Raw genomic sequence first — 11,961 nt, forward strand, 5'->3', positions numbered from 1 at the left:
TTGTCGTCGCTATTATCATTACTATTATCATTATGTTGCAAACAGACAGGCAATGCTTTTCGCTGTCTGCGTCACCACTTACATCATCACCCATCACTCGCACAATCACGCACTGTTCTTATCTAACTTTTCGCCACACGCGTGCACGTGTGCCTTGTATCTAGATTTTGTGAGTGCTTATTTTCGAACCTGTTTCGCTCCCGTGCGATAAGTCCGAGATTATACAGCATGAAGCATGCAGTGCATTATCTGTATTCTGCTACCGATGGTGACTTCTTGTTGGGTTTTTTTTTGTGTTAATTTTTTGTTAATTAGCACATTCCTTCTGCTCTTATTTGAATGCGATCACATACGAATAGATGAAAATTTGCGTTAAGTCCAAATGTGAGCAACAAAACCGTTCTTTTTACGATAAAATAGAATAAATCATACTGATCACACTGATATAAAGTTCACCACTGTAGTGGGGTGGGAACATAATTAGATTTTGATTTTTAATGTCAAGATTTGTGTGGCTTTATTGCTTCTGCCCGTGTGAGAGCGCCTTACAAAGAGTCGCGAGGCAAGAACGTGTGAAGGTTACGCAAGCGCGGTATGCTGGTCGCTAAAAAAAAGGCGTTTAGCGCGGTACAGTATATGTGACTGACTTCTGCCGCGCTGATGCTGATCTGTGGGCAGGACACTGCGGCAGACAACAGATACTGTACAGAGAGCTAGTAACACAACTCTTTCGGGTCAAAAGGAAACATTTTCAATTTCATGTATTTTATACTAAATTGGTAAAAGACGCAAATTTGCTTTTATGAATGATTTTCCAGTTTCAGCACCAGATCATTTAGTTCGTAAGTACAATATTGTTGACAATTTACGCAATGCAGAAGTTGGAAATACTTCAGGCTCCGCTTGTTAACATGAAGAATATAAATTCATATCTAAATATGTCTTAACCAAGTTTGTTTGAATGAACACTGTGTGAGCACGTCCATACAATCAATTCGGAAAGTATGGAAGGCAGATGATGGCAAAATCGACTAACATCATGTCTTGATGTGAAAAGAACGGTATGAAATACATATTTTTCTTTGGAAATTGAACCGGTATTTGCAGATGTGACTCATGAACCCTAGTGAGGTAACCTCAATGTAGCATGGGATAATAATAATAATAATAATAATAATAATAACAACAACAACAATAATAATAACAACAATAGTAATAATATTAAATTTTGTATTTCGTTAATTATCACATAAAACTTTGTTGTAACATGTGAAACATTGAATCCAAGTTACCCAAACTAAGTTTCCCAACACAGATTTATAATAATACTAATAATGAATCTATCATGCAATCCTTAGCCCATGCTATGAAATGAAACAAAGTCTGCGCAAAATTATGTATTTGATTAATGATTACCTAAAACCTTATGACATTTGTAACATGGAACCCCAAATACCTAAACTAACTTCCTCACCCTGGATGATTTTATTTTTTCAGAAACACTGCAGGCACTCTATTTTCCCATCAATTCTCTCCAATGTTTAACCGTTTAAAGTACTCTTGTTCATTTCATTATGAAATGGGAACAGTATGGTTTATATCATTTGACAAAAGTAATCCTTTTTATCTGAATAATTTTGATCAAACACCCGATTCTTTGTATCTTTTTATTCGATCAGTAAACAGAACACTGATTAGCTTTATCCTCACAATGAACAAATCTGTAGGATTACAGAAAAAGAAAATTTGATGAAAGTAAGACAATGAGAAAAAACAAAACAAAAATTTAGCAACAACAATAACAAAAACTAAGAATAACAAATTTTATCATCGGCACAAAGCAGAACGGAAGAACAATGTGTTCCGTGTCCGTCCGTGTCCGAACAAAAACTTGACTTCATCTCAAGCACTTCTAAACGTGAAGTACTTCAAACTTCATAAAAAAATAAAAAAAATAATTCATAATCCGTACATAGTTTTGTTTTTCAGAACTTGTGTGATGTAAAATGTGGCTGTTCTAATCAAAATCTGCAAAACGATAAGATCGTAGGGACTAACGTGTTTCGGATACAACGATTATTTCATTCCACACCTCATCTGTCACGTGAACTGATAATACAGCATTTCGTGATAAAACTCCACCAGACAGCATAAGCAAGAAAAAAGGAAATTAAAGGGGGTGATTTCCTACTTTGAACTTTGTTGTTTGGAACTTTTGATGCAACAAGTATTCAACTAAAAGCAGTCTTATCGAACAACATGGGTTGGCCTGTTTCGAAATCTTACGCCAGTATCCGAATATCACCGCATCTCACCATGTTGTCAAAAACAGTGATTGTTTCTAAACTTAATCGGATGACAGAAAAATGCATAAACAAACCATAACTACAACTGAATTTATATACACAGTTTATTTTCAAACAATATATCAACCATTGGGAGCGAATGAACATATCGGAGATTTCCGTGTGACATATGTACATTTCACACGCTGTTGGAAACACCACATTCTTTGAATCTGCGAAAACCAAAGACAGACAGACAGAGGCAGAGACGGACAATCAGAGACACAGACAGAACACATGAAAAAAAGACAAAGTCACAAGACGTACAGAGAAAATAAAGAGAGACTGACAGACAGACAGACAGAGGATGGTGACAATCTCTGTGGATGTAATAATGAGAGAAAGGGGCAGGGCGCGGAGGGGGAGGGGCTAGAGAGAAAAAATAAGAGGGGGGAGAGGTGGTAGTTTGCCCTAGCTGCTACATAGAGCTCTCTCTCTATACCCCACTAAAGAAAGGCCAAGGGATCACGCAACAGGGCCGTTTAGCCCCCCCCCCCCCCCCCCCCACCAACCCTCCCCCCGCGTCCCATCCGTTCTTCCTCTCGCCCATCCCCTTCCTCTTCCAACTACACCCCCCCCTTCCCCCCGCCCCCTCCCCACTCCTCCCTCTCCCTCGTGTGTCAGACCCGGCGCCACAAAGACTGCTCGCGAGCCGCACGTGCAGCACCTATGATACTGTGCGGAGCAGTGGTCGTCTTCTTTCGGTCGCCCATCCTCCCACCCCCTGCTAGCAAGTGGTGTTGGGTGGCGCATTACTGGCGTCAGACGGCCAGTCAGTGGATAGAGAGGGAGGGGTGAGAGAGAGAAAGAGAGGGGGGGGGGGGGGAAGTAAGAGGCTGCAAGAGATGGAAGAGTAGGAAGGGAAGGAAATGGGTGAGGGTAGAATCTTCTTTCTGACACACTAAAATTAATTGTCTTTCTGCCACTGTCTTCACATTATTTCGTAAAGAATTGCTTGCTGTGGAAGCAAAGCAAAGCAACAAGAAACAAAAAGACAAAGACAACAATAACAACAGCAAACACACACACACACACACACACACACACGCCGTGTTACTTATGTCAATTTATCTATTTCTGTTTACCAATATATTAATTCAGATATATAACCAGCTAGTTATCTATTCGTCATTGAATGACTGCACTCATAACTAGAAAATATATGTTTTGGTTATCATTCTTGTCAAGCACACATGCTGATACAGCCAGCTTTCCCTTACACACACACACACACACACACACACAATTTCCCTTGTGCACGAGCTACTCAAAGGATCCAGTTCGCTAATAATGAAAAGCTTGTTGGTAACAGAAACGCTACTCTTTCAAGACCAGACTAGACTGCCCTTCACTGAGAAAGGGTTAATCCTTTGCTGCTGCCAAAAATAAAATAAAACACAAAATAAAAAAGAAAAAAAAAAAAGAAAGCGATTAAAACCGGTTTGCTCTTTGTTGATATCCAAGACCGTAAATCACAGTCGCAACGTTTATGTGGCACGAAGATTCATCATGCTTTTGACCTGGCCGTAAAAAAAAAAGAGATACATAAACTGCTACGAACATTGCGCTCAGGTCGGAAAGTGCAACAATAGTGTTTGTCACCGTCCCCCGAAACCCTAGTCGCTGTGCTAACAGCCAGGATTAAGTTTAACGAGGAACACGACCTCTGCAATAACTGTTACCAACGTTGGTGCCCAAATTAATGCTCTACCCATCCATCTCCTTTTATTTTGTTGGTTTGTTTGTTTTTTTGGTGTCAGTGTTTTTGTTTTTTTTTTAATTTTTCCGCACGCGCATGAAAGACGAGAATGCTATAAAGCAGTAATATCAAAGTGAAATTTATACATGGATGGTCAAGTTATCAAACAAACAAACAAATCTTTCTTGTTCCAAATACAGCAGAATCAAAATGAACCTCTACACGCATAACACGGATTACACACACACAGACAGACACAGACAGACAGACAGACACACACACATACACACACAGACCTATTGTCAAACTGATGTGGGTGTGCTTGAAGAAACATGATCTTCTGAGTGATCAACAGTCTATTAAACGTGCACACACAAAAAACCCAAAAAAACAAAACAACAACAACAACAAAAAAAAACCCAAAACAAAACAAAAAACAAACAAACAAAAAAACAGCAACAGAAAAGTTCAGTGGACATGAACATAACTTTTCCAGCCATGCATTATCTTCACAATATTTTTCATGCAGACTTATAACAAAAGAAAGTTTGCGCATTGTGTTGCCTCTAAATAGTACTGTTATTGTAACACGACCACTACATAATACAAGCTTTGGAAGATAACTTTAACACTGGCAAATATTTCAATATGGTATTCATAAACAAGTCCAAAGCCACCAAATCAAGTAAACGGTTTAAGCGTTTGTTTCAGTTTCTTGTGTTTCTTCTTTTTCCACATGAGCTTCTTTGTTGAAAATATATTTCAACCCGAAGAACCATGCGTGTGGTCTAGAAGTTTGAGTTTCCTGAGTACCCATGACTCATGGGTCATTCATTAACTTTATGATACCCCCCCCCCCCCCCGCCCCCAAGTCCGCCCACCCCCCGCCCCCGCCCCCAACACCTTTCTAAACAGTTATGTGTAATTAACACCACCATAGGCCCCATCCCCTCCCAATTCAGTTTACTGGATTTGGGTGAAACGACAAAACGACAAAACATTCATCACGGATTAAATGAGAAATGTATACCTTGAATGACAAGGCGTGATTGCTGTCAGGAGGTGTAACACTGCAGCAGTATACAGCATGGTGTGGCCATTTATCATCACATTAACCAGTGTTTTACTGCAAACACGGCTGTGGTACACAAAGCACCTATCTACAAAAGACTCTTTCTCTCCCGTTCTATGTAAGAGAGAGAGATAATGAATGAATAACATCTATTTTCTAAGGGTAAAACATTAAGCATACAGGCCTTTTCCTAGCCCTCAGGAAAAGAGAGAAAGAGAGAGAGGTGGGGGGGGGGGGGGGAGAAGGGAGGGAGGGAGGGAGGGAGGAGCATCACATCGCCCCTTACAAAAGTAGATACATTTTGGCAGGCGACAATTTCTGGCTCCCACTGCTTGTGAAACAACTGACGACAACAGCAGCAACAAAATTAAGAAAAAAAAGAAAGAAAAAACAACAATAAAAAAGGAGGGGGGGGGGGGACAAAATGACAAGACATAAGTGACCCACATAAAGTAATAAAAGTGGTATTGTACTGGAATGGACTGAAATTAAAGGAACGATAATGATAAAAGTAACAGCTGGCATTAACAATTGGAAACGCCGTCGTGACGAAAAATTAAAACAGTATCAAAAGCATCACAGGCATACACACATAAACGGCACTTCATTTAAAAAGAAAAAAATAAAAATAAAAAGTGTTTAAAAAGAAAAAAAAAAGGGGGGGGTGGACGGGAGGGGGGGGGGGCGACAAAGGAAAGAAAAGAGTGCGAAAAAGGATGAATAAGGGAAGGATGGATGGAGAAAATGAGTCTCGCGGAGTCGGTGGAGGGAGTGATAGTAAGAGCATACAAGTGAAAAATGTCAATGCTCCTTCTCATTGATTATGGTAATGCAAGGGTTTGAGGACTAAAATGCACTCGGGAACAGAACTATAAAAGAATTAAGACAACGGCAACGAGAACCACAGACAGTGTGTTTCGTTTTGGTGAGGTGCTGTGATGCCCATATTATAATGTGCATGCATTCTTTCATTGTCTTAAACGAAAAAAAAGTGTTCTTCAAAACGCTTCCTAAAGGCTGTATAGCAGAAAGAGAGATTGAGAGAGACAGGGATGGAAGGAGAGAAAGAGAGGGGGGATGGACGAAGGCAGGGAAGGAGAGGGAGATAGATAATTAAATTTGAATCAATGAATCTTATTTCTGAGGGCAACAGAATAAGCAGAAATGTAGTTTTTCCATCAAGCTATCGAAAGGGAAATCATGCATACACACAAAAATGGCCACACGGAAAAGAATTACAAACAAAATGCAAAATGGGAGAAACAAAGGTGACGGACATAGAGAGGGGGAGGGGGGGGGGGGGGGCTCATGGGGGTGGAAAGACAGAGCGGAAGAGACACACAGAGAGAGGAGGGAGGGATGAGGGTAGGAAGACAGTGCGAAAGAGAGACAGAGACAGAGAGACAGACAGAGAGACAGATGGCGATGGAGGAATAAATGACAAGGAAAGAAGGGAATAAGTGAGGGAGTGGGAGGGAGAAAGATGCAAATCCATGGGTAAAATTGAAAGATTAAATGACTTGCCTGTAATTCTAAGTTCGATTGGAATCCTACTGTGTAATTATAAGACTTCACTGCTACGCACTGTGTTACATCCATTCGTAGGTAGGTAGGTAGGTAGGTAGGTAGGTAGGTAGGTAGGTGTGTGTGTGTGTGTGTGTGTGTGTGTGTGTGTGTGTGTGTGTGTGTGTGTACGCGCGCGCGTAAGTGTGTGTATGCGTAAGTGTGTGTGTGTGTGTGTGTGTGTGTGTGTGTGTGTGTGTGTGTGTGTAAGAGATACAGCAAAGCTGAACTCTGGATAGTCAATACCCAAGCTTTATTTCTCAAACTCTACAAAGTGTTTTGATCAGGCAGGAGGTAAGTGGGCGTTCCGATTTTCATTTCAATCAGTTGCCTGCTGCATATCCCTCATTGTTATTATATTTCAATGCTTTCACTTTGTGGTGTATTTCGTTTAATGAAATCATTCTGTTTCGTTCTATATTAATGTTTTTCACAAACCTGAGCTGGGTTCTCTCAGACCACTTTAGCACGTCGGGTATATGCGTAGGTCAGGGTTCAACGTTCATTCAGTCTCATTATTTTTATCATCACGCGCATGTGGTGTACAGTTTACGGATCAGTCCGTACGCTTTGACACCTCCTTGAAACTGAAACTGAAACTGACACAAGAGGGGGGCGTGGGGTTACTAAAGAATGCAGAAAATCTTTGTCGACTCTACTGACACTGCAGACAAAGAACCACGACTGACTCCAGAATTCACCACAAGACAAGACAGCTTACTCGGTCAATCCGTTTCCAATTCCAATGACCCTGATCGATGCCCTCCTTCCTTCCTTCCTTCCTTCCCTCCCAGCCCCGCTCTTTGATTGGCACCACATCACTGCAGACCACGTGGGAATTGGCTAGCAGACTCTGAGCAGTCTCTGGTGCTTCCATGGACTCCTTGTCGATTCCTCTTCGCCACCGGAACGCGCGTAAGGGGAAATGATGTTGTTCAGATCCCGAATGAGTTTTGGAGCCGGACATCGGGACATCGCCGGCTGCCTTCTCGACCGGACAATACCTCATCGTTAGTTCGGCAAGACAGCCGCTGGCCCGAAGCAGCAAGACTTTGGCGGCGGTAGTGACGTAACGCCTCCCGACGCTCGGGAGCTCATTAAGGTGAGGGCAGGCTGGTGGCGGCGACTTTGCAAAGGGGAGTTACCGATCTTTGGCTTGTCACCTATTGGCATGTCACCAGCTGGGAAAACCAGGAGAGTGGAGTGCTGATTGGGGAGGGGTGGACGTGGAGAAGCGACGGGGCTTCATTAAAAAAGGTCACATGCTGTTCCCTGGAATGGAAGGAGAGTGAAAGGGGCTAAGGTGTAAAAGGAGTGGGGTAGGATGTGGATGGGTTATTTGGGGGTGGGGGTGGGGGTTGAAGACAGTGACATAAAGAGGAAAAGAATGAGCAGAATGTTCCACGGCTCCTAAAAGACACGAAAGTGAGTTACCGCTCTGATAACACGAGTGATGTGAAATGTCCATTCTGTCACCTGACTTGTATAAATAATGTGATTTGAACTGGGAAAAAGAACAGAGGCTCCGCATGCGAGCGTGTACGTGCATGTGTGTGCATGTTGTGCGTGCGAGCTCGTGTATGGTGTGTTGACGCCTTATTTACTACGTCAATGTCAAACATTGGCGGCCTAATCATGCATCTCTGTGTGTGCCAACCAGAGAGAGAGAGAGAGAGAGAGAGAGAGAGAGAGTGTGTGTGTTGTGTGAGAGAGTGAGAGTGAGAGAGAGACAGAGACACAGAGAGAGAGGAGACACATATACTGAAGGTGTTTATAATTAGTTCTTAGTAAAGAGTATGGGAGTATAACACCGACAATTACATATAACTCAGCTGATATAATTATGATTGGAACCCGGAAGTGGGGGATGGAGGATTTGGGGGGGGGGGAGGAAGGGGAGAGACAACCATCCCAAGAAAGCGTGCAGAGGTGTCTAACACTGACTAATACAGCATCATCAGAACGACAACATGTTAGTCGCGTTGCCGGGTTTCGAACCTACACCTTTCAGAAAGCGAGATACCAATATTTACATGCAAAAAACGACTGAGATCCTCAGTTCAGAGGAAACGGAAGAGCAGACAGAGAGACAAAACAGAAAGACAAAAAGCTTCTCAGCAACACCACGAAATCTGAATTTGACACCGATACCGAGACTTGAACGTGTTAAAGGAACAAATACAGACATACAGACAGGCAAACAGACGGACATGAAGTAGTATAGGACACGTACAATCACTTCATTTCACGCAACCAGACGATGATGAACCGTGCAAATAAGACGACGATTAAAGTCTGTCAACTGACAAATATTTGCTGAGAATGTCCACCTATCGATCAAACTCACCCACACTGCACAATCGTTTTGGAAAAAGGGCGATAAAACGGCCTCTGAACAGGCAAATATTGACAGGGCATTTACCAACATTTCATCGTCCGGGTGACAGATTTGTGCAAAAGTGACAAAACACGTCGCATCAGTAACATGTTATTGTCCACTACGCCAAAGTGGCAAACTAAGCCGCAACAATAGCGTTTTTAGCCTATATACCTGCGTATGAGGCTAGTTACTCCGCTGTATTAGTATGTTATAGCCCCCTAAAACAACACTGTGGACACACTAGTTTTGTGTGAACGAAATGCTACTTTTCGGGGATATATATATATCCCCGAAAAGTAGCATTTCGTCCACACAAAACTAAAATCTGACAAAAAAAAAAAAAAAAGAAAAAAAAAGATTGCAAGAGTAGCGCATGATTATAGCCCCACCCCCTCTCTCTGTCTCTCTCTCTCTCACACACACACACACAATATATATATATATATATATATATATATATATATATATATATATATATCCCCGAAAAGTAGCATTACGTGCACACAAAACTAAAGTCTGACAAAAAAAAGAAAGAAAGAAAGAAAAAAGATTGCAAGAGTAGAACATGATTATAGCCCCACCCCCCTCTCTCTCTGACACACACACACACACACACACACACACACACACACACACACACACCAAAAACAACAACAAAAAACAAAACAAAAACGGATTAACGGTTGCAAACTTAATATTGCCCCCTGCACAATTGCACAGCGCCGTTTCCTTCAGAAGGGCGCTGTTCACAGTGGACGAGTGTGTCTCCCCGGTGGGAGGGAAGTTGTGTGGGGAGAAAAGATGCCACCGGAGCCAAAGAAAAATTTATGTCCCCTGTATGTGGGCTGTACACAAGGAGTCCAGATGTACATCTTTCCTCTAGTACTTACTCTTTTCTCTATAGCTTTTTATCTTCCATCCATTTGGATAATGGTCCTTTTTGTTTCTGGAATTCTGAAAGGGCTTTTTTATTTTATTTTAATTTTTCAACTTTGTCATTGAAGAATCGATTTTTAACTCCTCTTTTATTTTACCACTCAGTTTATATTTTACTCCCAGTTGTAGACACCATGTATTAAGTAAACTAACACATCTGACTCTCTATCTATCTATCTTAGTTTTTATCTTCGTTATACATGGCGTTTCCAACCGGGAGTTCTTTTGTCGATTTAAAATTTTTTTTTTTTTTTTTTTTTATTATACATCTTCTTCAAACCTTGAACTACTGAGAAAGATAGACTGAGTGCTTTGGCTGGAATTCTGTCCAGGAATCGAAGATGCATATTATTCTTGGCAGTTCTGATTTCGTAATATCCGTTACTTTTTCTCAGTCTGTAAGATTCCAGTAGTAAATTTCGTTACTGCCAAATGAATACCAGATACATAAAAACGAATGCGTTGTCAAAAATAACGCTCTCAGATCTGGACAAACTGTACGGCGTCATAGATATCTAACCCATCTAACATACGAAGTGATGAAATTAAGAAAACGAGCTTGTAAAAGTTGAGCATCTGATATCTATTGCTTGCCATTCCAAAGCACAACTCAGTGCAGTTTTTGGACAAATGTCTTTAGCCTGCTGCAGAAGAATAATTGTATATCTATGCACAAACCCCGGCTCCACACACACACACACACACACACACATATATAAAATAAAAGATGAATGAAACACATTTGGGACAACAAATACAACAGACATCGTAACAATACAACGGCAAAGCTGACAGCGATTCGGGTAATGGCCCGCAATCCTACGTGTCCCGTATTCTCGGGCCAATCACAAAAGAGATAAGGTTGAGAAACGAACCATCCGTCCTGTCGTCCTGTAATAATAACAATCTCGACACTTTGTCCATAGCCGGCCAAGCCACACTACAGCACTCTGCACCATGGAAGGCACGGACAGGGACAGAGCCGCCTCACTCTCTCTGTCTCTGTCTCCCCGTGTCTTTGATTGAGTGCAGCATCAAGCCAGCCCGGATGCAATAACCGAAACAAACGAGAGTGAATTACCTGCGATGTCCAGGGGGAGCCGATAGCGTGCAGGTAATTTCTTTTCCTGCCATCTCACCTGAGCCGATTTGAATGGAGTGGAGTGCCTGACGTGCGACTGGACTGGCTCCGTCAGGGCCTTGTTTGTCAGGGAGGGGGGGGGGAGTTCTAGGGGGTGGGGTGGGGGGCTGCAGGGGGGAGAGGAGAAGGGGGAGGGGGGGAGCGACAGACGAGCTGCCGCATCATATTCCTCATCCATCGTTTCACAAAATTTGGAAGATGGAATTGTCTGGATGGTATTTTATGAAGGAGTACTAAAAGGACCAAGCGGGAAAATGATAGTATTCTCTGATGCCCAGGTTGCGTGTTTGTCACAAAATTATTCGTTATCGCTGCTCTTTGCACTTTTGATAATGAAGCGATTTCTTATGTTAGAGACAGACGGACGGAGACAGAGATCCATCTATCGGGAAAACCTTTCACATGCCACACAAATGGCTACTGAAGACAAGAAACATTATACCCACTGAAGCTGTAACGACTTCCTATATACCACACACCCTTTACCTTCCCCACGGCACAATGTAGAGAAGTACACAACTGAACATTAAAACACATTTCAAGAGCACAAACCAACCTTCCCACTACTATCCTTTTCACCACACATTATACAGAAGTGTACACAACCAAATAAAAGTTATTTCCAAGAGCAGATAACACAAACTGTTTCAGTTCCCCCCCCCCACCTCCTTTAACCCTTTCCCTCCCCATCCTTCCCCACCCAACCCATCCCACTCGGGTCGCGACCCTTGCTGACGTCAACGGGGGACTGGGTAAGAAGAAGCACGTGCGGGGAGGAAGGACAATGAAATCAACAAGCAAACCATCGATCTCCGCCTGCACAAT

This window comes from Babylonia areolata, chromosome 4 (assembly GCF_041734735.1).
Source record: "Babylonia areolata isolate BAREFJ2019XMU chromosome 4, ASM4173473v1, whole genome shotgun sequence".
Classification (NCBI taxonomy): domain Eukaryota; kingdom Metazoa; phylum Mollusca; class Gastropoda; order Neogastropoda; family Buccinidae; genus Babylonia; species Babylonia areolata.